This window comes from Lasioglossum baleicum, chromosome 6, assembly GCF_051020765.1.
Source record: "Lasioglossum baleicum chromosome 6, iyLasBale1, whole genome shotgun sequence".
Lineage (NCBI taxonomy): Eukaryota > Metazoa > Arthropoda > Insecta > Hymenoptera > Halictidae > Lasioglossum > Lasioglossum baleicum.
This window is the reverse complement of record NC_134934.1, coordinates 13,177,008-13,201,893: the sequence shown is the minus strand read 5'-3', so window position 1 is coordinate 13,201,893 and position 24,886 is coordinate 13,177,008. Positions and strand designations below refer to the sequence as shown.

Sequence of the window (24,886 nt, the reverse complement as noted above, 5' to 3'; positions counted from 1 at the left end):
GTGTCGGGGTGCTAGCAGTTAACAAACGGTAAAACTAACACCGCCTCCTACAATAACATTTCGCTCCGGTCACGTGTTTTCCGCGGCTCGACTATTATAAGATCCATGACTGTCGTCTCGAGCCTTCAACCCCCGCCGCCCCCGCCTCCCTTTTTCGTTGCTCGTATTCGCCCGTCACGTCGTGTTCGCCTCCGGCGAACCCTTTCGCCGGTTCCTCTCCTCGGTTCCCCGGCGATATCTCGAGGTATGCCAATCGTGCCTCTCCCTCTTTCTCTCCTCTCTTCTCTTCTCCTACCCTCACTCCCTCCCCCCCTGGTTTCTGAGATCTAGCCGGTGATCTAGGCTCCGACGCCCGCTGATTTATGCGCCGGCCGCATGAACCCAACCGAGCGCCCTTGTTCGTTAAGGTCGCAGACGGTCTTTCGGCGCGGCCACTTAACGAATGAAGCGGCGAATCGAGATTCGGTCGGCGGGTGGTTATGCAAATACACCGGCCGACGGTCTTCGGGACTTATATAATGGCGAACCTAGTCCGGCCAGCCTCATCGGCCCGCTTAATTAGGACCACCGTACGCGGACACGCCGCGGATTCGACACGTTGCCCCTGGTTACGTACGGAGAAGATCGTGTTCACCAGAGGAGATGGCTCGCGATGTGTTCGGATAGATAACGTTTAGCCGTTCCAGTGTTCGCAAATCCAATCGAAAACACTTCTTCCATTTTGCGATGAAAACTACCGTGCTCTAATCGATTTTCGAATACTCTAAATAATCTACAACACAGCTTTAGCAAATCCACATGCTACAAATTTCAGTTTAACATTACTTCTTTGAATGGATTTTGCGCGAACAACGTGTCTCGCACGATCTACGCGATCGTTCCGGCATTATCGAATAAGAGCGAAGTCAGAAGTTTATCGGCTTGACGGCGGAATTGAGGAGATAACGTCGTGGCAGCCTCTGTGCACGAGACATTCTGAAACAGCTATCAGAGTCAGTCTATTCCTCCTATGTTCTGTTAATTTAGCCACCACTCCACCATGCGTTTGATCACATGTATCACAGATTTTCCATAATCCATTAAACTCATGTGCTTACCGCTCTACCTACATTACATAATATTGTATTACGCAACTCCACTACGATCCGATCAGATCATCTCCCTAAATGAGCTGCTATCAAGCAAACTTTATAAAATTGAACACTACTTCGAGCCTACTTTTCAAACTCAATTCCAGCTGAATAGAACCACCGAGTCTACCAACCCCGAATCGATAATTAACCGCACGAATTACCGCCAGGATAAAGGCAATCAACTTCAGCTCGCGTAAACGTCTAGAAGAGATCGAGTGGACGCTGAAAAAGAGCCGTCGGGGTCGTGGCCCGCAAGTGGTCGGCCATCTTGAGACCAAATGGCCGCGCCTCGTCGACGCTGTTAATGAAGAGGAAGGATATAAAAACGATTCTTTCGACCGGGACAGGATTGAGCAGCACGGAATTCGATATTCATGGCCGACGGTTGGCAGCGTCTGAATGCCGACCGGGCTCTAATCGATCTCTCGACGGCGTGGACGTCGTCTGGAGGGTGTCCCGGGGGTTCGACCAACCCCCGTGCCTCTCCTCGTGGTGTCCGGGAAACACGTGACTCACGCGGGACACCCCTCGGATTTACGGGACGCTGATGGGACGCGTGAGTCTGCAAAGGTGCACCTTTCGGTTAATCGACACGTGGCTAATGGATCCAGTATTTTTCTTCCGTGCCGACGACCATTCGCTTTCCCCCTTATAGTTCGAGGTTCGAGCTCTCTCGCAAACCCCTGGGCCCCCTCTCTTCTCGTGATTCGAGTTTCTTCGTTAGGGGGTTTCGAGCTGACTTTGTTCGACGGAGGCTGATGACCCGTGAGATCCTCCGGGCCCCATTCAAGCTGCCAGGGTGTCAACTCGATATTTTTCTTTGCGGATTCGAAACTGCTGCGTTCGACAAACGAGATTTCATTGAGTCGTTCTCGCGACGCTGCTAAAAGCTTCATGGGACACCGGATGATGAATGGTGCTGCATTTGGGGGGATGCACTGGTTCAAGTGTAGCTGATGTCTCATTTGGCACCGGAGTATTCCGTTTATTCGACAGGGGAGGCTGACGGCTGCACAATTTTGGTACTTTCATCGTGGGTTGGGGCTTTCAATGAACGTGGTAAAATAGGTACTCGATTTACAATGTGTACTTCTGACAATCTCGTAGCAGCCATGGCTAGTTGCATTCACATATTTATGCATAAATCTTTTACATATTTTTTAACGTATTTGTTTCAATCAACGATCTGTGACCGTAAATCTCGGGCTTTTTCGTTGATTAACGAGTAAATTAAGTCGTTTGGGAAGAGATGCGAACGACCAGATTCGAGCTTGTCTAAAGGTAGCTCCAGAAGACCGCAAAATTTTTAGGGTAGGCAGTTTCGCGGTAAGACACCCGCGACGACCGCGTAGGCAGAAAGGAAAAGGCGGGCCGTGCAAAATTTACATGCCAGGAGCGTAAATCATAAGCCGAACAACGCTGCTAGCGGAACGCGTATCCCTGGCAGGGGCGAGGCCTTTAAAACTGATTCATTACTCCGACACGATCCATCCTGCGCGGCTCGTTCTTTTTTGCGACCCTTCGCACAGCTATCCCGCGAAAATGTTCCTTAATGGGAAATTATAACGCGAGTGGAAGAGGGAAAAAGGCGTTCTCGGGCCGACCAGTCACGTAGAAGGAAGCGCCTACGGATCCGACGTGGTGAGAGCAGAATAGCAATCGTCTGCTCCTGTGACAATCGAGTCTGGCAAACTTCGCTACTCCAGTTCGAGAACTTCCAGGGAATCGCGAGCGTAAAGTCCAAAGTTCTTTTCGTATTTCCTTCGGCTTGAAGGAGACTTTCAAATATTCGAATTGTAAAATATATATAGACTAGCTGTACCAGCGACTTTGTCCACGTGCAAGAACCAATCCAAAAGTTATAAGCAAAAACCTGCCCAAAAGAGGGCGAAAAAGTCGTCTTTGGTCACTAATAACGTCACAACTTTTAAACGAATGGACTTTTTCGAATGCGGATTTCTCCTAAACCTTCCCGAAGAAACGGTGCGCCTAATGGCTCAAACCCCAACTTTCTACATTCAGCCGTTCTCAGTTGCTGCCGTCACAAACAGACACGATTTTATTATATTTACATATACAGGGTGAGTCACCTAACGTTGCCACCTCAAATATCTTTGTGGTTTTCAAAGATACGTCAAAAATGAGGCTCATACGATACCAAAAAATTGTTGTTTTTTTGTAATTTTTTTAGAGATATGAAGGTCAGCTTCATTTTTTTAAATGGAATGTCCTATTTTTTATACCATAGATCGATAGAGTATCAAATTCTGAGTATAAAAGTGTTGACCTTCGTATGTCCTAAACCTAACAGTTAACGAGAGATATTATCCAAAAAAGAAAGAAAATTATTTCGATAATATCTCGTTAATTATTAGATTTAAGACATATGGAGGTAAATACATTTTTACTCAGAATTCGATAGAGTCTATCGTTTCATGGTACAAAAAGTAGGTCTTTCCATTTTAAACAATTAAGGTGATCTTAAAATCTCCTCTATACCTCCACGCAGAAAATGTTTGTGTCACAACATGTCTCCCTCTGTGCCGTACAAATTTCGTTCATAACATTTTCCCATATTATTACAAATAACGGCAATATTCAAAGTGGACATAGTTATTGGCCCACCCTGTATATTATTTAAATTTTATGTGTGTACTTTTTTCTTATTTTAGCGTATATTGTGTGTTTATTATTATTATTTAGTATTTACTTAAGTTAATACGAAGATATAGCGAATGTGAACATTTCTTGCATCTTATTGTTAATCATAAAACTTCAAAGAACACAATGGCACAGGAACGAACACCGGGACACACCCTGAAGTATAACAAAATCATTACCAAAGTCTTAGAATCATAAAAAAACGACTGAATCGTTGGTGATCATTAAATATTAATAACTACAACAATGTATATAGTACAAAAGTGACATTCTCTTAAAAGTATACCTTATACTTAGCTAAAACAACTTCTACAAAACAAAAATCTATTGAATTTATGCAAATAAGGTAACAATTACTAATCGGTGAATTCGTCGAGAAATGAAAGCGTGTTAACAGAATTTCAAACTTCCGACAAATTCCAGTGCTTTATGAATACATAAATGGAAAAACGAACGATAGGAGATTGTTCCTCAGATATTAAACTAACTCAAGCAACAAAAATTTTACAATTTATGTAACAGAACGTTACGCACGTGTTAACAGAATTTCAAACTTCCGACAAATTCCAGTGCTTTATGGATACATGAATGGGAAAACGAACGATGGGAGATTGTTCCTCAAATATTAAACTAACTCAAGCGTGTCTAATTTTCACATTCGGTCTTCTTGAGACCGAACAATTATGTTGCTAACGTCTTGCGACAACAATTATCTTACAAATAGATTTGATACTTGGAAAATTGGAGTTTTTAGCATTACCTCGAACACAGTGCGGTGATTTGAGATTGTTCGAGCGCGAGCTAATTGGGCCCGCTTCGCGCTTTCCTGCTGATAATGCCCGATCCATGGGGCCCCATTCAGCGCGTCGACAAGCGGTGCACGTTGTTGTTCGACGATTAACGATCGATCGCTCGTACCGCGCGTGACCGTGTTCCGGTATAAGGACTGGCTGGCATTCGTTGGGCCGGATGAATTACGATGACTCGGCCACGTGGCGATTAATAATCGAAAAGGCGTGCACGTCCCGTCGTGTCTCGGCCGATCGGGAACACGTTTTGCAACGATCTCGCGAGAGGAGCCCCCGGCCCCGTTGCGAATGTTAATTAAATCGTTCGCGACTGGCCGAGTAGAAGTGATATGCCTACAACCCTGGAGCGTTGCACGGGTGTTTCACGGGCGAATCGATGCCAAGGATCGATAAATGCTGGTGGTAACGCTTTTCTGTTTCGCAGGGGAATGATCTACGGTGAGAAAGACGGACACCGCCTGAGCTCTATCGACTGCCGCGCCGGTGTGTATATTTAGGTGTTTCCGTTCGTACGGCCACGTCTGCGCGCTCGATGCTCGACGCTATGCTATTCCGCATCGATTCCGCCGAGCGATAGTTGAAACCCGCAGTGTGCTACACGTGTTCCTTCGTTCCAATCCCCCGAGATCACTCTCGGGAACGAACGGCTCCGAGGAAACGTCCGTTTTGCGGCTAACGCCGCGAAACGAGAACTTTGATCTCCTAATCCTATCGACTTCCCGGGCACTTTTTGACCGATTCCGATTGAACCAGTTCCGGGAGCGCCGGGAATTTCAAAGAAAGACACTGCGCAATCAACTCCTTTTGTCATAAGTAGACCGCGGATCTTTATGCAAAATAAAAATTCTTGTTTGAACAATCCTGCTTCATAAGAGACCATACATCTTTCGTAGGTTTACATTTGGTGTCTAGGATAAGGTATCTACTCTACAATCATCTCAAACTAAAATTGCCAGTCTAAAGGGGCGATCAATAATATTGTCAATGTTGGGTGAGAATAATATTCAAGCTCCCGTCAATACCCTTCAATAATCTCGTCAATCTAGCTATCAATACGGCGACTACGCACGGTTGTTTTGAAAAACGGTTGTGTACTGTATTTTGTGACAAGGTGGCGATTTTCACGTGTTTATTTTTGAAATTAGGTTCTATTTTCTTCTTGAATTTTTCAATGGTGAAATCCGGTTTGAACTGAATCAACGCGTCAACTATTTTCTGCTGAAAAAATGTGTTTCTTGTTTTGGTTGAAGTAATCTTTTGATTTCACTTCCCACAGTTCTGGTCAATCATTAGTAAAGTCTCGTTCCGCGTTGGAATCGTCTTCAATCGGTGCGCCAGCCATTTAGCCTGTACGACGTCCGAGTCGAGACTGACGAAATATTGACAACTAAACAAAACTTCTATCAATATGCTTCAATAAATTGACAATGCGTTTGAGCCCCTGCTGAACGATCAATATGCTCTTCCACTGCGTCAATATCATTGATAGGCGTATTGACAATATTATTGATCGTCCAGGGGCCCCTTAAGAAAAAGGCTCTAACAATTCAATCGCCCAGCATAAATCGCTGACAGAAAACTCGGTCTCGGTTCGTCAGCTAGCCACTTCGAATCATCCCGAGGAGCAACACACTTGTCTCGCGGGCGTTCGTAATACGAGTGTGTCCCCATCGTCATTAGTAAAATTTGCCCGTGTCGCGGATACAAGCGCAATTTCCCCGGGGACCGCCAAAGCCAGCGCGGAACAAATTGAAAGACGTTTCTGAGAGAGCGATATGACCCAGTTCGTCGCGGTGGCAAGCGCGCGAGAGTTCCAGCCTCCCCTAAGAAGCTGGAGTTTTGATCGTGCTGCGAAGAAGTAGAAGGGGGCAATTTGTCGACGTCGCGGCGAGCATAACTCAGAGGGAACGAGGCTCGTCGTCGTCCGCGAGACGATCCGCCAGGAGGTGGAAGCTGAGACGAAGAAGAAAACCGCGTGAAAAGGATCGGCCCCGAAGGAAGGGTGAAGAGCGTGTTTGAGTCGCCGAGAGACACGACGCGGTGGCCATCGAGAAATTTTTTCATCCCGACACGGCCGATGGTCAAAGGTAACCGTTCGCCTCGGGCGAGTCTCTAAAACGCGAGAGGAAAAAGCCGGTCGGTGTAAGAGAGGTGAAAGAGAGCGAGAGATACGAGGGAAAGAGAGAGAGAGAGCGTGGCTCAAAGAAGAAATCCTGCGCGGATATGCCGCGCCGAGCCGGGCCCCAAAAGATGCATAAATCAAAGCGCTCGCGGAGATTTATGGCGAGGTATGGATAAGGTACGCCCGTTGTGGTTGCTCGTTAGTTGGCAAAACTGACGGCGCGCGGTGTCAGGTTTTATATCAAATCGCGCGTCGCCGGCATTAATCATGAATTCTGCCGAGGCACCCGCGAGAGAGCCCGCAACGAGAGATCGCTCGTTCTCTCGGTTTTCTCGTTGTCTCTCTGTCCGTTTATCTCATTGTGCCAGCGCGGACACGGTGAACGCGCGCCCGTTCCGAGCTACGAGCGGAATGTTAATAATTGAACCCCGCGGAAACACGCGGCCCCCGAGTATCGACTACGCTGTCGACCAGATGGAAACAAACTTGTTAGTATACCTATACACCATCCCCGGCCACCATTTTCCACTAACCTTCTCAATGCCAGGCTAATGGAGTTTCGGACGACCATTGTTGTCCAGCGAGGCAACGCGACGCACCGATGGAATCCCGAATCTTATTATTCGATCGTTAATACTGTTTCTCGCTTTCGAAGGGGATTCGTGTAAACTGGTTTCGAAAGCTAGTATGTATACTCGATTGTGGGAGAATAACAGGTGTGACGAGTTCCATGCCCCGGTATTTTTCTAGCTTAACGCTTGTTCGTGACCGAGTGAAGCTTGTGTGAGTGACAGGTTTGATCCGAGAGATACTACTTAGTAGACGGTGTTTGGCATTTAATGAGCGGCATTTGTAGTTTCGTGTAGACTCTTGGTGAATGATGGGACGGCGATGTTTGGTCAGCTTGTGTTGTCTCACACTCGTCAGTGTCAGATGAAATAGTTGCTGCTGGGAGTTGTATGATATCGTATGAAATGAGAGAGAGAGATAGGATTCTCATTAAATTTTCATATCTACTATTTCGAATCTATTCAAATTCTTCGTCAGGATAATCAATTCTTCTTATACGCATGTATATTTCTGTGAGACTTTTGCCTTTAATTTAATACTTTCCCAGCAGGCCTATTAATAAGATTTTCAATGACTATGATTCTCGGTATTCCTCTGTACGACCGACGTTGTATGATGTCACAGATGTTATCGTAATTAAGTAGACTTATTCATACGCTCCACATCTATTTTCAAAGGCTAGAAGATAAATAATACCAGACGAATGCGCACTTAACAGTCTGACCTCGTGCAACCAATTTTTAAACACTCGTTAGAGTCGTTACGATGCACAAACGTCGTCCGTGATAAATGAATTAAAACAGCTACATTATCGCGACTTCTGCAAATGCAATCTAAACTTTTACAGTCAAAGCTATTTTAACATCAACACCAAAACGTCGTCATATTCACTCGTTCAATACCTGAATTTCAAGCAACGTATTGGACGGAAAACAAATTTAGTAACGCAAACAGTAAGAATCTGTTGTAACAATCTCGCGGGCACGAAAAGTTAACTTTCATGTTTTACTCGTTAAAACGATTTATCGGAAGCACCGAAGTCAAAGAGATCGGTGCTGATCCACGTAAATCAGTTTAGGGGATGAACCAACCCCCGCGCATCGGCAACCACAAAACTAATAAGAGCTAGTCAAACACGATTCTTTACGATCCGGCAAAAAGGAAAACAAACAAGGTCCCGGCACCGTGCTGCAATGTATCAAGCCTCCCCCACAGATCCGGGTCCGAAAGCGATCCTCGTTAAACTATTCCCCGCGTGGAACCGCGGCGAAACTAAAAACCCAGCTATACCACATTTCACCGTGTCCCTGGTGTATCTCGTTTTCCCCGAAACCGCATACACATATTCGATCCCCACGGCGCGGCGCGACGGGCCCACTAAAAAGCCCGGACACGCTCGTAAGAATCGTAATTCATCGCGAATAAACAGGGAGACAAACAGTGGGAACACGAGGCCCGTAAACAGCCGAAATGAATATTCCTTCCGAGAAGACCGATCGGGGCCGGAGAGCGGCGTTAATTATAGACGAAACGAGCTTGAGCGATTCGTTTCCCGGATCGTTTGGTCCACGAGAAAGACGGAGAAAGAGAGAGAGAGGGAGAGAGAGTGTCGGAGCCAAAAACGAGTGGTTTTTTCGCCGGTTCTTTTTTCTTCTCAATTTCGAAAACGAATGTACCGGTCGGATCGGATCGGCGTCCCGTCGCGAGCGACGCCGTCGTTGCATGATGGATCGAGGAGGATCGCGAGAGAGATCGCCGGCCTTAAGATGACCTACGGGTTTCGTGGAAGCGCGAATAAATTCTATTCGCGCCCCGGCCCCCCCGTTGCCGATTTTTGCATAAATTATCCCCAGCTGCCGCGGGAGGTCCGTCGCAGAAACCAGCTCTCCCTTCGCTCGATAGAGAAAATATTTGCGAGCGTGCACAGGCTGTCGAGCGTGCTCGCGCGCGTGTATACCGGCGACAGAACCACCAACCGCCGTCCTGCCTCGTCGTTTTATTCCTTCGCCTTATGGGCCCCCGTTCGCGTCTCTTCATCCCCCTCCAAGCGTTTTATTGGTTCGTTTTCGGGCCCCGGGAACCCTGACAGGGACCTCTCGAAAAAATATACGAGCCGAGAGATCTTTTTTCTCGCCGCGATGCAGTTGTAAAATGTTCAACAAGATAAGAGACCGGCGTCATCTCTCTTTCTGGACGATACCCTAACCGAGCCCGGTGGTGTCCGTCGGCCGATTGTTATCGATTCTCGGGTGTCGCGGTCGCGTCTTGTTATGCAGGCTTTTAGGAACGCGATCGCCGGTTGCCGAGGACCTGATACGCTTTTAATATGGACGTTTAATTTTGTTGCGGCGAATCGCTCGCAGAAATGTGGACACGCTCGCGGAGATTGGGCTGTTGGAGATAATGCAAACTGCGCGGTGATTCGCTCGTCGAGGACGCGTTTCGAGACTTCGGAGGAATCTTTCGCTGCAGACTACGGTTTAATATGATTGAGAAGAATATTTGTGCAACGATTTATTTGTTGCAGATTCAGAAATGTACCGAGAGTTCTCGAAAAAGTGAATTGCCTTAGTTCTCAGCTTGAAAGGACGTAATTTCAGGAAATTGTGAGAAGATTTGCAGAAATTCGCAGCGGATTTCGAGATCACGGCAGGTAGCAGGAATCCACGCGTATCTCCGTTGCGTGAAAAACCGGGATTCTTCGGGGTTCGAGCGGTAGGTGTAACGTGTAACCCGACTAGCGAAAGGTTAAAAATACTTTGCAAGAGTGCAAAGGGGTTAACAGGCTGGTTCCCTGGTTTGAAACTCTACACCATCGAGCTGCTATCACGTTTCACGACTATGTTTCGAATCTACCGTATTAAAAATAACAGCAACAATAAATTCACGTGTCAAAGTGTGCGCGCCGCGTATCGAAAAAGAAACAAGATCCCCGATGCGTTCGGACATCCTTGTTCTGAAATTACGAATGCCGGTTTTTCGGGAATCTGGTCGGTTACGAGTAGATCGGGATGAGAGACACTGAACACAGAGCTGACTGGGGGAGACACGGTGCGCGCAAGAGACAGGTAAAATATGTCCGCTGTCGCTTTAACATTTTACACGGGACGAAGATGTACGTCGATGCCCGGACGAGACGTTACGCGATCGCGAAAGAAACGCGAGTCTCGGCTCGTGGGACACGTGTGCACCGACTCTCTGAAAAATGTCATCGCGTTTCTTTCGCTGGCTCGATCGATCGCCCGAGACGTCGAATCTCGCCGGAAGTCCCTCGGAACGTTCCCTCATATCTCCGGAACGACGTGTTCCCAGGGAGAAACCGTTCCTACAGACGTTCGCGATTCTTTTTCCTGCTCGAGAGCTCGGCGAAACTCACGTTCAACATCGATCACTTCATAAGTCACCTGTATCCATTCAAATTCCTTTTCCGCTTTAAGCTGTCCTTCAAACAGATACAATAGAGCTATCTCAACTCCCAGCGTCTGAACTCTCTCCGACCATTATTCTGTTGGTATCTAGCCTAGCAATGCGATTAAAAGCAACGGTTCTATTATCTGAACTTCTGCATTAGTTTAATTAGTTCCTTTTTTTAATTTATTTATTTATACAGGTCGCATCAACATCTACGTCATTGCGTCCACAACATATGATTACAAAGCCGAATCCTTATACTTGAACATAGTTGTAAGTACCGTTGAGAAACAAAATTAATCTTTCTTCAGTAAATAATAGATTTAATTTTCCATTATTCCCCACACAAGAAACGATTGATTCAATATCAGTTTATTTCAGTTTGTTTATGAAACCGCTGGTTGTTTGTTCATATTCATAGTATCGTTCAATTTTCTAACCCGAATGATCCCCACTTGTTGTGTTACATTCTAAATACATTCTGTATAAGTGGGTTAGGTTAGTGTGACCAATACGAAGTCGAGTGAGGACTTCCTGGTCTCTTCTGTTAATAAGCGGAGGGCCGTCATTCTTAAGAAGGTCCTGCCTCACCCAGGACAGATTTGATCAGTTTTGATGACCGAGATTTTTTACTGTATTTTCATCAGATGAAGTATTAAGAACGTATGTATGTACTCGAGCACTCTTGGAGAAATCTGTAGTGAAACTGTCTCCAGTAAAAATGTACAATCGTCGCCAAACGCGATTGCAAATAGGCACGAGTAACTTTACAGTCTACCGCGAGAACAATAAAAGGCCAAGCACCAGTTGAACGTCCATAAATAAAGGCATAATTGTACCGAAAGCCACTTAAGCTAAAATTACATTGTGCGAGCCTCAGTAACAAATATGCACCGGCGAAATTGTAAATCAGCTGGCGTACGATTACAGTCAAGTTCTCCGATATGTAATACTGGCGGGGCTTATCTGGCGCGGGTATCGGATCCGAACACAGCGTAAATCTTTTTATCCACTTTCCCGGAGCTCCATAAACCGTTCCGCCATTAAATAGCTGCGATTCAAGCAGAAACTCGGTCGCACGCGAGCACCGTGCAGCCCCACCAAGCATTAAACTCACCAAATGGCGAACGGTCGCTGGCTTTTTTCCCGGGTGGTCCCTTAAAACTGTGTTGGCGCGGCGTTCGCTATTTAGCGATCATTAACGCGATTTGTGTAAACACAAATCACGATCCGCATTAATAACCGGATATCCTGGTATTAATTAACGGCGTCGAGGGGGTGGGCGTCGCGCTGCGTTCGACCGCGGCTCGGAAAGTGGTCCGTAAATTCGAATTAAAACCGAATCGAGTTGCTCGGTGGAATCGGGCTCGAGTTGCGGGGTTATTAAAGTTGAAAAAAGCCAATTCTCCCGAATTTTTCCCCCATACCTTGGTACTGTACAAATAGTAAATAAAAATATGAGGAGACTCTCTCTCTCTCATTTTAAATATCGAAAGCGTTTTTTTAACCTTTTCACTACAATGGACGAGATCCTTTACTGAGGAGTGTATCTTTATTATTGATATGAAGTGTTTCATTTGGAAATTTACACGAGAAATTGATTTTTAAGACATGTCATCGTTGGTGGAAGGTGCTTAAAGATGATAAATATAAAATACTCCACATTTTACACAACTACAGTTTTGATTGTTTATTTTATATGGAATGCAGAGGGATAATTGTAATCGATGTAAAAGATCTAATATACAAAAATTACCCACTCAACCCACGGATAAGAAGTAGTGAAAGAGTTAATAAGGTCTTGCAGTTCCTGAGAAAAATATTTCTCGAGAATACGTCGAACACGTTCCGGAAATAAGTGGAAAAGATTTCTGCAAATGGCGATCGCGTGTTTTCAGCGGATAAATGGAAAACCGTGGCTAATGGGGCGAGGCCACCGTCGAACGTCTAATTTACAATTTTCACTGGTTCGATCAATTTTGAAACAAGGTTTGAAAGGAGCCGGAGTTCGACGCAACGTAATCGCACGCACGATCGATCTCTGATGCTGCTGCTGGCCGAGAGTTCTCTGTTCCGTAAATTTCTGCGTATCCACGCGCCGATTAAAATGGCAATCGAAACGGGCGCGCCTGCACCCAGCTTTCCATTGATTCGATATCGAGGCTTCGTTAGCGATTCTGCCGGAAAATAGTTATACAAGCGGGAAGTTGGTTTTGATAGTCGAATGAATGAAAAGTATGCTGCGTTTTTGTAATTCAGCCTGGAGCTTAATACATAACTCGTTGCTGGGATAGTCGAAGTTCCATTAAATTTGTTGCACTTATGTGCTCTGTATGTTTTTTCAGAAAACAATTCCGACAGAAACTAATCGATCATATTACTCATTTATTGAAAGACGATTTACTCGTAGAAGGAAAGAAAACGATGCACGAACAACAGAAAGATCAAATTTCAGAGTTCTCACGATCAACTGGCAAGATACGCGCGAGACACTAGACGCAACGAACGATAATGTCGATGCCAGGAAACGGATGTCGCCAATTCGTTATCGCGCGTCTACAAATGCCAGACACGCGGAATACAATGTCCCCGTGGAGTGTCAGCGTCAGACGGCTTAAGGGTCGCAAATCCGTGCATGATCGCGACGAAAGTGTCTCTGGCGTCGATTTCACGGTGGCTACGACCGTGTTCCTCTTGTCGACGGTCGAGATCGTATTTTAGTTCGACGTGGGCGAGTATCAGGAATACCTTCCGCGGTTTTTACTGGCCGGTCGATTGGTCGCGGCGCGTAATCGCGCGTTGCGTGTCCCCTTTGGTGGAAGAAGGAACGCGAGCGCATGCCACCGCTGCCTTCTGTGGCCTGTCCCCGAATAAGATATATAGAGTTATTAACCGTGGCCACGGGTCGACACTCGGAAACGTATAAAGCGTACTTTATAATCGCATAAAGGCCCGTGGTACATCGTTCGCCGTGAACACCGTATCGCCCCGGGGCTCTAATAAATAGTTCCGGTTATCGGTTCTTTCGCGACTTCGACTCTCCACTCCGTCTCGCTCCGTCTCCTACTCTGTCTCTCGCTATCTTTCTCTCTCCCTCTCTGTTTCGCCTCGTATTCTCCTCCCGGCGTTTTCACCGTTTCGTTGTCAGTGCTTTAATAAACTCGTCGAGCAACGACGGAATCGAGGTTTTCGTATCTGAGGCCGTTTCACCAGCGCGCTCTCGGCAATCTTAGAAACGGTTCGACTCCGTTGCGCCGCGCCTCTTTGCACGATAACGTCCCTCGCGAGGACGAGCACACAGGGTGGGCAGACAATTTCGTCGAGATATCGCGGCTGTATCCGAGTAATATGGAAAGAACCGCGGGGGAGACCGTGGAAGACCCAACGACGGCTGATGCCGGCGAAGAGGGTGATTTTCAGATGCTCTGGGGAAATGGATGTGCGGCCATATTGCTCCATTCTCTCTCTCAGCTACGGCAGATCGTTAGTGTTTACCTGCAGACGGCTTTGTCGGGAAATAATCACGTTTCTCCGAATTTTTTTTTTTACTCGTCTGGAGTCGCCCGATAGCCACTAACATTGGCTTTTGATAAACGAGACTATCTAAGCTTATTCGCGGATTTTCTGTGCTCTTGATCCTATTCATTCGTTGTTGAATTAAAATGAACTTCGATCATTTCTGTGTTATGCGCAGCGTTATGATCGACGAAGGGCAGGGTAAAGTGCCCAAATATGAACCACTTTTTGTTGATGTCATTTTTTGATTATTTTAGAATGCTCTTTGTCCACCAAAAAATTACCAGTTGTAAATGCATTTTCTCCCTATAAGATTGTGGGGTCAAGTTTGTTAAAAAATTAATACAGCTTGGGAGAAATATCTTTTTTTTGTGGTGTGTCATTTGCAGGTTCCAACGCAAGGGGTTGTTAATGTGGTACACCTTGTGTCCCCAATGAACAATTTTTTGTTGATGTCATTTTTAAATTATTGTAGAATGCTCTTTGTCCACCAAAAATTTACCAGTTGTAGATGCATTTCCTCCCTATAAGATTGTGGGGTCATGTTTGTTCAAAAATTAATACAGCTTGGGAAAAATACTTTTTTGTGCTGTGTCATTTGCCAGCGAAAGGGGTTCTTAATATGGTACACCTCGAGTCCCTAATATGACACTTGGTCAACCAACACACATGGCAAATATTAATATAAATATGTAAACTGAAACTACAGATACGTTCAAACATTTAAAAATCACATTCCTTCCTCGAAAAAGATACAAATGCAGTCACAAAAATATTCAACACGTGGAGATACACAACTGGCGGAGGATCGATACTAAAATCTACAGAATGGTGCGAATGCACTGCACATTGTTGAGTAAACGTGGTAAACTATTGTTTGAGGATTTTCTCACTACAGTACGACTTCTCCTTTACAAGGTATAAGGCAGTGCCATAATAGGCGACTATACCATATTTGGGCACTTTACCCTATGGTTCGTACGTAAAACAAGACTTATTTTAATCACACGACACAAGAATCAATATCCTTCCTCGATTCTAATAAATCGGGAGCAGTATCTTACATTTTTATGAGGAATGTATAAAATCGCTGGGTGGAGAGCATCGAATCCCGAGAACGTGGAACCATGTACCAATCGAACAAAACTTCGTGGAAGAAAAACAAAAGTGAACGATCCCAATACGAATCGGATAACAAGACGCCGTCGCAGAAATGCCAACCCTCCGACCACCCCCGTCGATTTACCCTTAAATTCCTTCGACCGGAGTCGTATTGGAGTTCGATAAAGTTTGAAGCTGAGATCATTGATGTCCGGGAGAGGCCGGCCGAGCGGATTGAGAGAAAGCCGCAGTGTTGCGGGGCGATCGTTATATTTTAAAATTCGTAAACCGCAGCCGATGGCTCGTTACGGGGGCCTCGGCTCTTTCAGGAGCTCCTTTATCCATCCGGGCATTCATCGCAGGCTAGTGTTTCGCGATTAACAAGAGAAGGAGAAAGGAAAGAAGGTGGGCTTAAGCCGCGGTGTCGCGTGATCAGGATGCAGACTGCCAGTAATCGCACACCGGAACACGCAACCGGTATTTCGGCGGGAACCGCGCGGTGCGGTGCGGTGTTGGTGCGGTGTTCAGCGTACATTGGTACCCCTAACGAGACGCAGAAAACGGGCTAACGCGAGAGGTGTCAACTTTAAAGTGGATCCCAATACCACTTCCTGCGCCGCGGACTCTCGGGTTTCACCATCGTCGGATTCGTTCGGCCGGACACAAGGAGGTAGGGGTTGGGGAGGCAGGCCTCTGCTCGAACGAAACCGGCCGAAGCCGTGCTAAAGAGAGGACCCCATCTCACTCCAGCGGACGCGACACATTACCCAGGGCCCCAGAACCCGTCCCTGGTTAGCCTCCTGGACCGTAACACGAATACGTGTTTGTTTTCTCGCGGCGTGAATACGCGCATCAGCCCATTGTCGGATCCAGTTCCCGGAGTCGACACCGGATCGCAGACCAGCCGGACCTCGCAGAAATAGGCGACCAACGCGGACCTCGCACCTACAATGCCTGGGTCTATGATACCAGAAGTTTGCAAACACACCCGGACCCATTACCGAGCCTAGACACCTGAGTTCGCCCATCTAAACTGACCGGAAGCTTTGACATCAAACCTGCACGTTTTCGTGAAAATGATGTTCATTTGGCTTCCCTTGTGATCACGATTTTATCTCGATAATAAACATTTGTCTTGTTCTTCCTCTTTCAAACGCATTTTGAATTGTCTAATTCCATTAATCATTTCGTTCGTTCCAAGTTCTTTGTTCTGAAGAGAGTATTGAGCGAAAATCCATTTTGACAGTGAGCCAGGAAGGAAACTGCTTTGTATAATATTTTGCATGATTGGATCAGTGTTTGGATACTCTATAGCTGTAATATTATAGTATTTTACTATAATTTCTCTCCAGAAGCATAACACAAGACTCGCAGAGGTGGTTGTACAGCTTCTTCGAGAAATAGATTGTTCTTCAAACAACAATCACCTAAACTCAGCCTCCGCAAGCTGAACAGCTGTACGAATCTTTCAAAGACTGTGTCATAAAAGACCTATTTTATTTATACCTCAATAAGCTTTGCAAATCGCAGCCTAGAGATAACATGGATATGTCTCAGCTCCCAGTTCCATTTTGCAGAATTTGATTGGTGCTCTTCTTCTACGGTGCACTAAAGAAAATTACGGCAACTCGTAAATTCATTCATGAAAGACTTTGCGATATCAATCAGGATAAGCCAGGGTCATAAATTATTTCTACAGCTAATTATTCTTCGACCGTGTACAAAGACACACATGAGGCTCGCTGAATATTCCCACCGCCTCACCTCATATAATTGATACGTAACTCAGGAGCAACGGGTTAGAATCGCCGAGACTATATCAAGCTTTTATTACCGCTATCCGGCTAGATCTATGGCCAATAAAATGATAATGACGTTGCCAGTACGGGCTATCCGCGGTAAATCGGAACTGTTTTGTTCCCAGAAACTCTCGCGATCGCTCTGTATGTATAACTGTGGTTGTCAGGAAGAACAGCGCATGTCACATACTTTCACTTTCGAGATATTGCCGTTTAAAGTGTTAATCACTAATGCTTCGACGTAGGAAATCGGTTAAATTGCATTATTTCTTGGGGTTTTTCAAATTTGATTTCATCACTTTTTTCTAGCGAACACATAAGGGGTGCGTTAGGAAAGTAATGAGACTGGCAACACTGTCCATCATCCGACATCGCTGTTGCCTACTACATCGGAAGGCAGCTAAGTTGAATCGTGACTTTGTTGTCCATACTTGTTTCAAGTTGCTACTGTTGCTAGAAGAGTGACGAGAGCGTCTGAAGTGAAGTAGTGACTATCAAGTGCGTTACAAACATGGAGCTGCACCACGACAATGCGCCCTGTTACACGGCAATCTCTATTAACGAATTTTTGGCAAAAAATAACATTCCTGTGGTTCCTCAGCCCCCCTATTCGCCGGATCTCAGTCCCTGTGATTTCTTTTTATTCCCCCGGATCAAAAACCACTCGAAAGGGCGTCATTTTATTATAATATCCAGAAGAGCGTAACCGACGAGCTGAAAGATATTCCAGCAGAAACCTTCCAGAAGTGCTACGCAGACTGGAAACAACGCCTTCGTCGCTGTGTAGCTGCCCAAGGGAATTATTTTGAAGGTGACAACCTTCAGATGTAAAAAAAATACGAAGAAGTCTCATTACTTCTGTAACGTATCTCGTAAATCCTATGCTATAAAGGCTCAATTAATGCGTAAACTCGAATTTTTTGAAATTATCACATGCGGCGTTTTTCCTAGCAACCACAGATAAAGCAGCGAATGAAGTCCGAGTAAGAACCGAAGCTAAGAATATTGATGCAGCCGCGCCCGAGGCTAGAACGAAAGAATCGTCGTAACCACTGAAACGACAGTGCGCTGAACAAGCTGAATAACGAGCTAACAGTGCCACGAGTTCATCGTAGCCACGGGATGCTCGAAGCTCTCGCGTGTAGCCGAAGAGGATACCAATTTTCCCGTCAAAGGATGAATCCGAAGTTAGCGTTCTGCCAAGCGACTGTCATTCCACCGCGAACAATAATCCAGGGGTTAATAGCAGCGGGCTGCCGCGAGGCCAGAAGCGGTTCGCAGTCGCTTTTGTCCTAGCTGGCGAGTTTACAGCTCGCTCTCGTCTCGCCGGGCACGAGTAAACGTGGCCAGGGAAGGATTACAGTGGCCTGTCACGCATATCTCTCTTTCTCCCTTTCTCCACGCCTCTCTCTCTCTCTCCCCCCCTCTCCTCGCTCTCTCGCTCGCTGATTTTCTCTCACTCTTTCTCCAACCAGCTCTTTTTTCCACAGTTCCGCTCGTCTCCGGCAGCGCGAGACCGAACGCGCGCGTTACCCCTTTCTCCTCGCGGGTACGCTAATTAATTAGAAGTGAATTATGGATTCGCGGGCCCCGTTAATTGGATCCGTCGCTCCTCCCGCGGAAACGACGCCGATGCGTGTCCGCTTCTGCGAGTTCCCTCCGCCTCCCAAGCCCCCCTGGATTCCCTCGGCCCCTCCGAACCACCATCAGACCAGGCGAACAAGCCGGGGCCGTGACTCCTTCGGGGCGGATGCGCCAAACGACCCGGTGTACGCTCATAACTCGTCCGCGATATCGACGTTATCGAGCGCCCCTTCGCCGGCGAGACCTCGCAGGGCCGCATCTCCGAAACCGATCACCAACCATGCTGTTTCAGCCGTTCGCGCTCGAATCGCGACTCCCAGCCTCGATAAATACAGCAATGCTTCGATACTTGTTAATCAGATGTGCACGATATTTGTGAAAAGAAGTCTGATCGCCGGCACGTAAGACATGAAACTAAATATATCGGTCGCACAACATTTCGAGCGACAAAACTTTGCTGTCGTTAATTATTTCGCCGTGAAACTTTTACCGACAAATGCGTTGCATTTCTCCGAGCAAAACAAGTCCAAACATGATACAACTCGGAATAAGTTTGCTCGTTTAATTCACGACATAGGGGAACCTCGATTACCCGAACTGACAAAATTGTTTCAGACGACTACTTCAACGTCTAGAAAATCAAGAAATCCGCGGTAGAAAAATTACCCGAAATCTTTCATAAAGATTGACTCTCAAAGACCCTCGAGCTCAGCATCACCAAACCGAAAACTTTCACTGCAAACTAATTACACAATCACGTTAACGTGAAGAACTGTGTCAAGCAACCAACAACATTCTCGAATGACCACATGAAAAGCCTGATGAGGAAATAAACTACAAGTGCATCGAGGTCCGAGAACTCCCACCTCGTCAATCTCCTATGTTTATCCTAACGAGGCGAAATCCCAAAGTCACGCTGTCCATCCCGGAGCCGTGTACCACCTGGAACAGCCTCGTTTCACAACCTGACGAGCCTGCCAAAAATGCTGGCCGGTCGGTTGTAGACACCTTGTATAAGAGAGGCCGAGGCGGCTTAAATGGCCCATACAAGTACCGCAACAAACCGTTCCAGGAAGCAATGGAATGAGGTAGCGTGGGGAGCGCGTCCCTGGCAGCCTCGATAGAAAGTTCCACCCGTTTTACCTGGTTCCCTGCTCTATCCTATCTCTATCGTTTAGCCGGCGGTGGCCTGGGGAGGGCGGTGCAGCGATGATGACGCGGGGCAAGTCGTTGCCACGGCTGGCTGTTTACTTTTCACGAGCGGCCGACCTGCGAGCAAGCAGCCAGGCAGGCCAGCCAGGTAAGCAGGCAAGCTTAGCAGGCTATAGCAAGGCAGACAGGCAAGCAGGCGTGCACCGGTCGTCCTCTCGCTCGTATATACTCCGGCGAAACCAGCTCGAAAGATCGGTGGTCAGGTAGTGCGGCGAGAAGGGAAGGAAGGTCCTGCTCTCGACCTCGCTGGTGTAGAGGCGAGTTGGGAAGACTCTCGAGGCTCGAGACCGTAAATCATCATCCCACTCTCCTCGGCCTGCTCGAAGATGACGCATCTGATGGAAAAGGGAGGAAACGAACAGGGAAAAAACGTCGAAAAAGAAACAGAAGCGAACGAGCCACAGGGTGGGAGACGAACAGGAGAAGGAGGAGAAGAAGAAGGACGGGAACCAAGGGCCGGCGAGAGACGGATCCTGTGTGCCTCGTTAGACCTCTCCTGCTGCTCTTATCCGCGACGATCTGTCTCCTACCCACGGTTAACCTTGAACTCGGGGTGCGCATCGCCCAACGAGAACGATGGCTCTTCCAGTAACAACACACGGGCTCACCCGATGGCTACAGTAGATCTAGCAAGGTCCGAGCCACCCGGCTAAAGAGGAAGCTCTGGGGGGTTAGAAGGGAACCAGTTTCGGTAGACATTCGGCCAAGGTGTTGTCCACATGTGCCCTTAATTAGGAGGGCCGATGCAGACCGATTTATGGCGAGGATATGAGGATTCCCTAATGAGGGGGTGCGCGCGCAGATAAACGGTTGGCGTGTTCCGTGTTTACAAGCTCTTTAAGCGGCTCGTTGTCACTTAATTAGGTCCGGTGGACGCGTCCAACGCGGAAACCGAGCAACGGTGCGCGCCCGACGAGTGACAGACGCGAACGTGACATCGCGAAATATTCAGGCATTGCACTGCTATGCTGATAGAGCGACGTCGTATCGACCGGGGAACAATGTTCCAGGGACGTCGAGCCGCGATATCCACGGGACAGACGATAAATGGCGAGCGCGGGCCCCGGCTTAGACCGAACGGCTCCCGGAGGCGCGTGGGAAGCGTGGCTCGCGAGACAAATTGCAGAAGTTGTCAAAGGGAATGCGCAGAATCCGCGTTCCGCCCGTGAAATTCCCTCCCTCCCTCCCTTGGCTCCACACCGCTACAATGGAATTTATTTTCTGATGGCTCTCGGATGCCGCAGGACTTCGTCCCGGATTACTGCCACGCCATTTCAGAGGGGACCGAACTGCCGCGCCGCGCCGTTCGATTCTTGTTAGACTCCGGGTGCCCTCGGAGTGGGGGAGCCCTGGCAGTCGATAAGTCGGAAATTGACTGGAAAGTATCGCGGATTTCGCTATTTAATCGTTAACGTGGATTTCGAACGTTGGGGCTCGGTGAATCGAGTCGAAATAGGAAAGGACGACATTTTAGTGGCAGCTCGAATTGTTCCTGAAGCGACCTGTAGCTGTAGCTTGCTTTGGAAAGTCGACGTTGTCGATCAATGACACTCATGAATGTTTAACATTGTAAAGATCAAGGCTGCGAATAAATCTTGTACCTTAGCATACAGTGGACGACGAGTATGTATATATATTGTTTCAAAAATTCTGGCCACTTAACAGTTTATTTATTACAAATTACAGGGTGATCCAAAAGACACTAGCACATTTTAAACCATGTTACGTAATACATATTTTATAAACGAATTCATGTGGTCTAGTGACTTTTTAGTCACTCTGTATTACAGAGTAAGAACTGATTGATTCTATTGATGAACCCAGAAAGTCTTCAGTCCCTTTGATTTTTGTTCATCTGTAATTTCATCTTCCCAATTTCGTTTTAATCAAAGATTCAACAACGTGCAAACAATGACCACGTCAACATTCCCCTAAATCGTTAATCGGAGTGCGATTTTCAGCATCGTCAGCCCGGCAACGAAGAAATGACCCCAGGTGGCATCGAGGTAACGGTAAAGCGGTTAATTCCCGACCTTCACGGTCGGTTTTTGCCGTATCCCCGAGGACCGAAGGTACTCCGAAGGACGGTAGAGAGAAAGAGAGTCGTCGGGGGGCCAGTGGAGCGTTTGCTCTCGACGCCAATGCAAATCGCTACCGATGCATCACCGAGCTGTCAACCGTTCGTTGCTTCGCGATAAACTTTCCCGCTCGTCCGCTCGAACCGGCCCGGCAAGGGAGAAAGAGGTCGTGCACGACCGATACGCAAGCATGGGCGCGTGTGTTGAGCTCTCTCTTTCTCTCTCTCTCTCTCTCCCCCTCTCGTTGGACAACAACGGCAGCGCATCGGAGAGCCGCGAAATAAAATTCACGGCACAGCGGCGCGGCGGCAACGTGAATGGCGGAACAATAGCCTCGTCGACCGGCATCGGCGATCGGCGTCCGCGCCAACCAACTCGGGGGTTAAATTTAGTCCCCGAGCGGGGCGAATACCCCCTGTGCCGGGATTTATCGGAAAGATTCCGATAATCCGCCGGCCTATCTGCGTTTCGAAGATTACACTGGCGTAGACCTGGCTGGGACTGAAAGCACCGTTTTTCCTATAATATCTCTGTAACGTTTAGTAATAACCATCTGGACGTGTACCTTTCTTGTATTTATTGCAATCTACGACTATTATACCGTGTTTTTACAAAGCTTGGTGGTCTGATACTGTCTACCATTCGAAAAGTAGAATGGAAATGTCTAGTATTGACAATCTGCAGATATACCGTTTTATTTTGTACAAATTTTTCTTGATATGTATACGATATTGGAAGAAAATTTTATATTATCGTTTCATAAAAATACGAGACACAGATGCAGCTTTGACAAAAACTTGTACAATAATCCTGACATCATTGACAAAACCTGTAACTCCGGCGGTTTATTAGTAATAAATAATATAATAAAGGATTTTATGGCCCATTACGTTTATAGTTTCGTCGAAATATAGGGTGTGCAAAATAAAATTTTCACGATCTATTTCCTCAGCATCTAATAAAGATGCCGACTTCGTTTATTTGTCGACCAAATGACCCAAGAGGTGTAATCTTTTAGTAAGCAATAAATTTTTTCACAAAATCGAACATGAATTAATCGCGGCTCGAATCGTGCCGGATTTAACAAAGGATCAATTAATCTATGGAGAAAAAATTGATTGGAGCAGTACAGAAGAATTTTGAAGACAGAATTTTGTACCACCGAGTTTCTCGCTGCACACTTCCGTTGCACCGTTGAAGAATCGCGTTGATAGCGCAAGGTTTGTCGAGCAAATGTGAGCACCGTGTCCCCGGGGCTCGTATACACACAGAAGAGGCCTTGTAGTAATAAAGGTATAACGATTCTTTATTAAAAAGCTACAAGATACGGGGGCTGGAAAAAATAGTAACCGGTTTGTCGTCGATAGGAGAGCCCGTCCAGCCGACGATGTTTATCTTATCTGTTTATTCGAGTCGTATTTACTGTTTCAGATGATCAAGGTAGCGTTTGATCAGATTCACGGAGAGACGTGGGCAGGCACATCACGTTCGAATCGAGCGACTCCCGCTTTTCCTCTTGTTTATCCTGACTGTTCGCTTTTCCGACTTTATGCTCCTCCAGAACCTTTTCAATAACTTATCGATTTTCACTGAACAAACACACAACGGAGTTTCTTCCGGACACGTCGTCGTTTCGATAGAAAACGCATCTAAATAAAATATATGAAGCAAACTTGTTAAAAACCACGCTTACATTAAAATGCACTAAAAAGGAGAAAATAATATTTTCCCTGGTTCTCCATAAAATACCGAATCCAGTTAAATGATTAATAATATTTTTCCCCAAAGTTTTAAGCAATTAGTTCAAAATTTTTTCTGTTATAAAATTAGTGTCGGAAATGTCGGAATAGATGGAAAAATTTAATATAAATTTAAATAAAATCATGACATTATAATAGTGACTATGAAAATAAAAGCGTGGAGCGCTAAACTATATTGACGTAATCTTCGTGGGCGCTACACCCTTTTATTTTTACAGTCACTAATGTCACGATTTTAGTTAAATTTACATTAAATTTTTCTATCTATTCCGACACTAATTTTATAACAAAAGAAATTTTGAACTAATTGCTCAAAATTTTGGGGAAAAATATTATTAATCATTTAACTGGATTCGGTATTTCATGGAGAACCAGGAAACAAAATTATTTTCTCCTTTTTAGTGCATTTTAATACAAGCGTGGTTTTTAAAAAGTTTTTCTTATGGGTCGGGAGCAAGTGATACAAAATTACAGCAAGATTGGACTATCGGAAGAGGTTTAAAATTCGATTACAAGATTTGACGCATACAACAACACAACACGGCAAGCAAATGTAGCAAGGGTTGAAAGTGCTTAAATAAAAACAAAAAAAATAAACCCAATGTAATTAAATGCGACTGTTTATAGTGGAGCGGTGGAGAGAGTATAGGCGGTGCACATATATATTCCAGTACTTAGACACCCTAGATCGCAGGAGAGTCGAAGCTCTCTAATCTCCTATTGCTCAAGGAACATCATCAGCTGCATCGATATGGAGCAGAGAACTTTTCTGATCGCTTTGATCGCGTGACGGTGTCAGAGCTTCGAAACCTATCGATTGCTCGCGAGCACAGACAGAGCCGACTCGCGGATCATTTTCGCGGGATTATTTCGCGTCGATGCTTTCAGGTAAATGCGAATTTACAGGTAACGGCTCTCTCCGAGGAAGCTCCCCCATTCGCCGGGATTGGAAAACGCGGAAACGGACCGAGCTTGGACGTGGAATAAGCGATGAAAAGCTGATGAAGGCCCCGTCTGCGCGCGTCGAACTGGATTGCGAGCTTTATTGGACGGGATAATGCGCGAGAGGGACTCTCTCTTTCCTAGTCTCTCTCAAAGGGCACAAGGCGCACGGTTGTTCCATATTTCCG

General features: G+C 46.3%; 1 protein-coding gene across 7 annotated transcripts in view; it reads right to left on the bottom strand.

The window, feature by feature from the left end:
- The window catches only part of Fz2 (frizzled 2), a 154,515-nt gene that overhangs the window by 7,329 nt on the left and 122,300 nt on the right, over window positions 1–24,886 (bottom strand). The gene's annotated exons all lie outside the window — the stretch shown is intronic.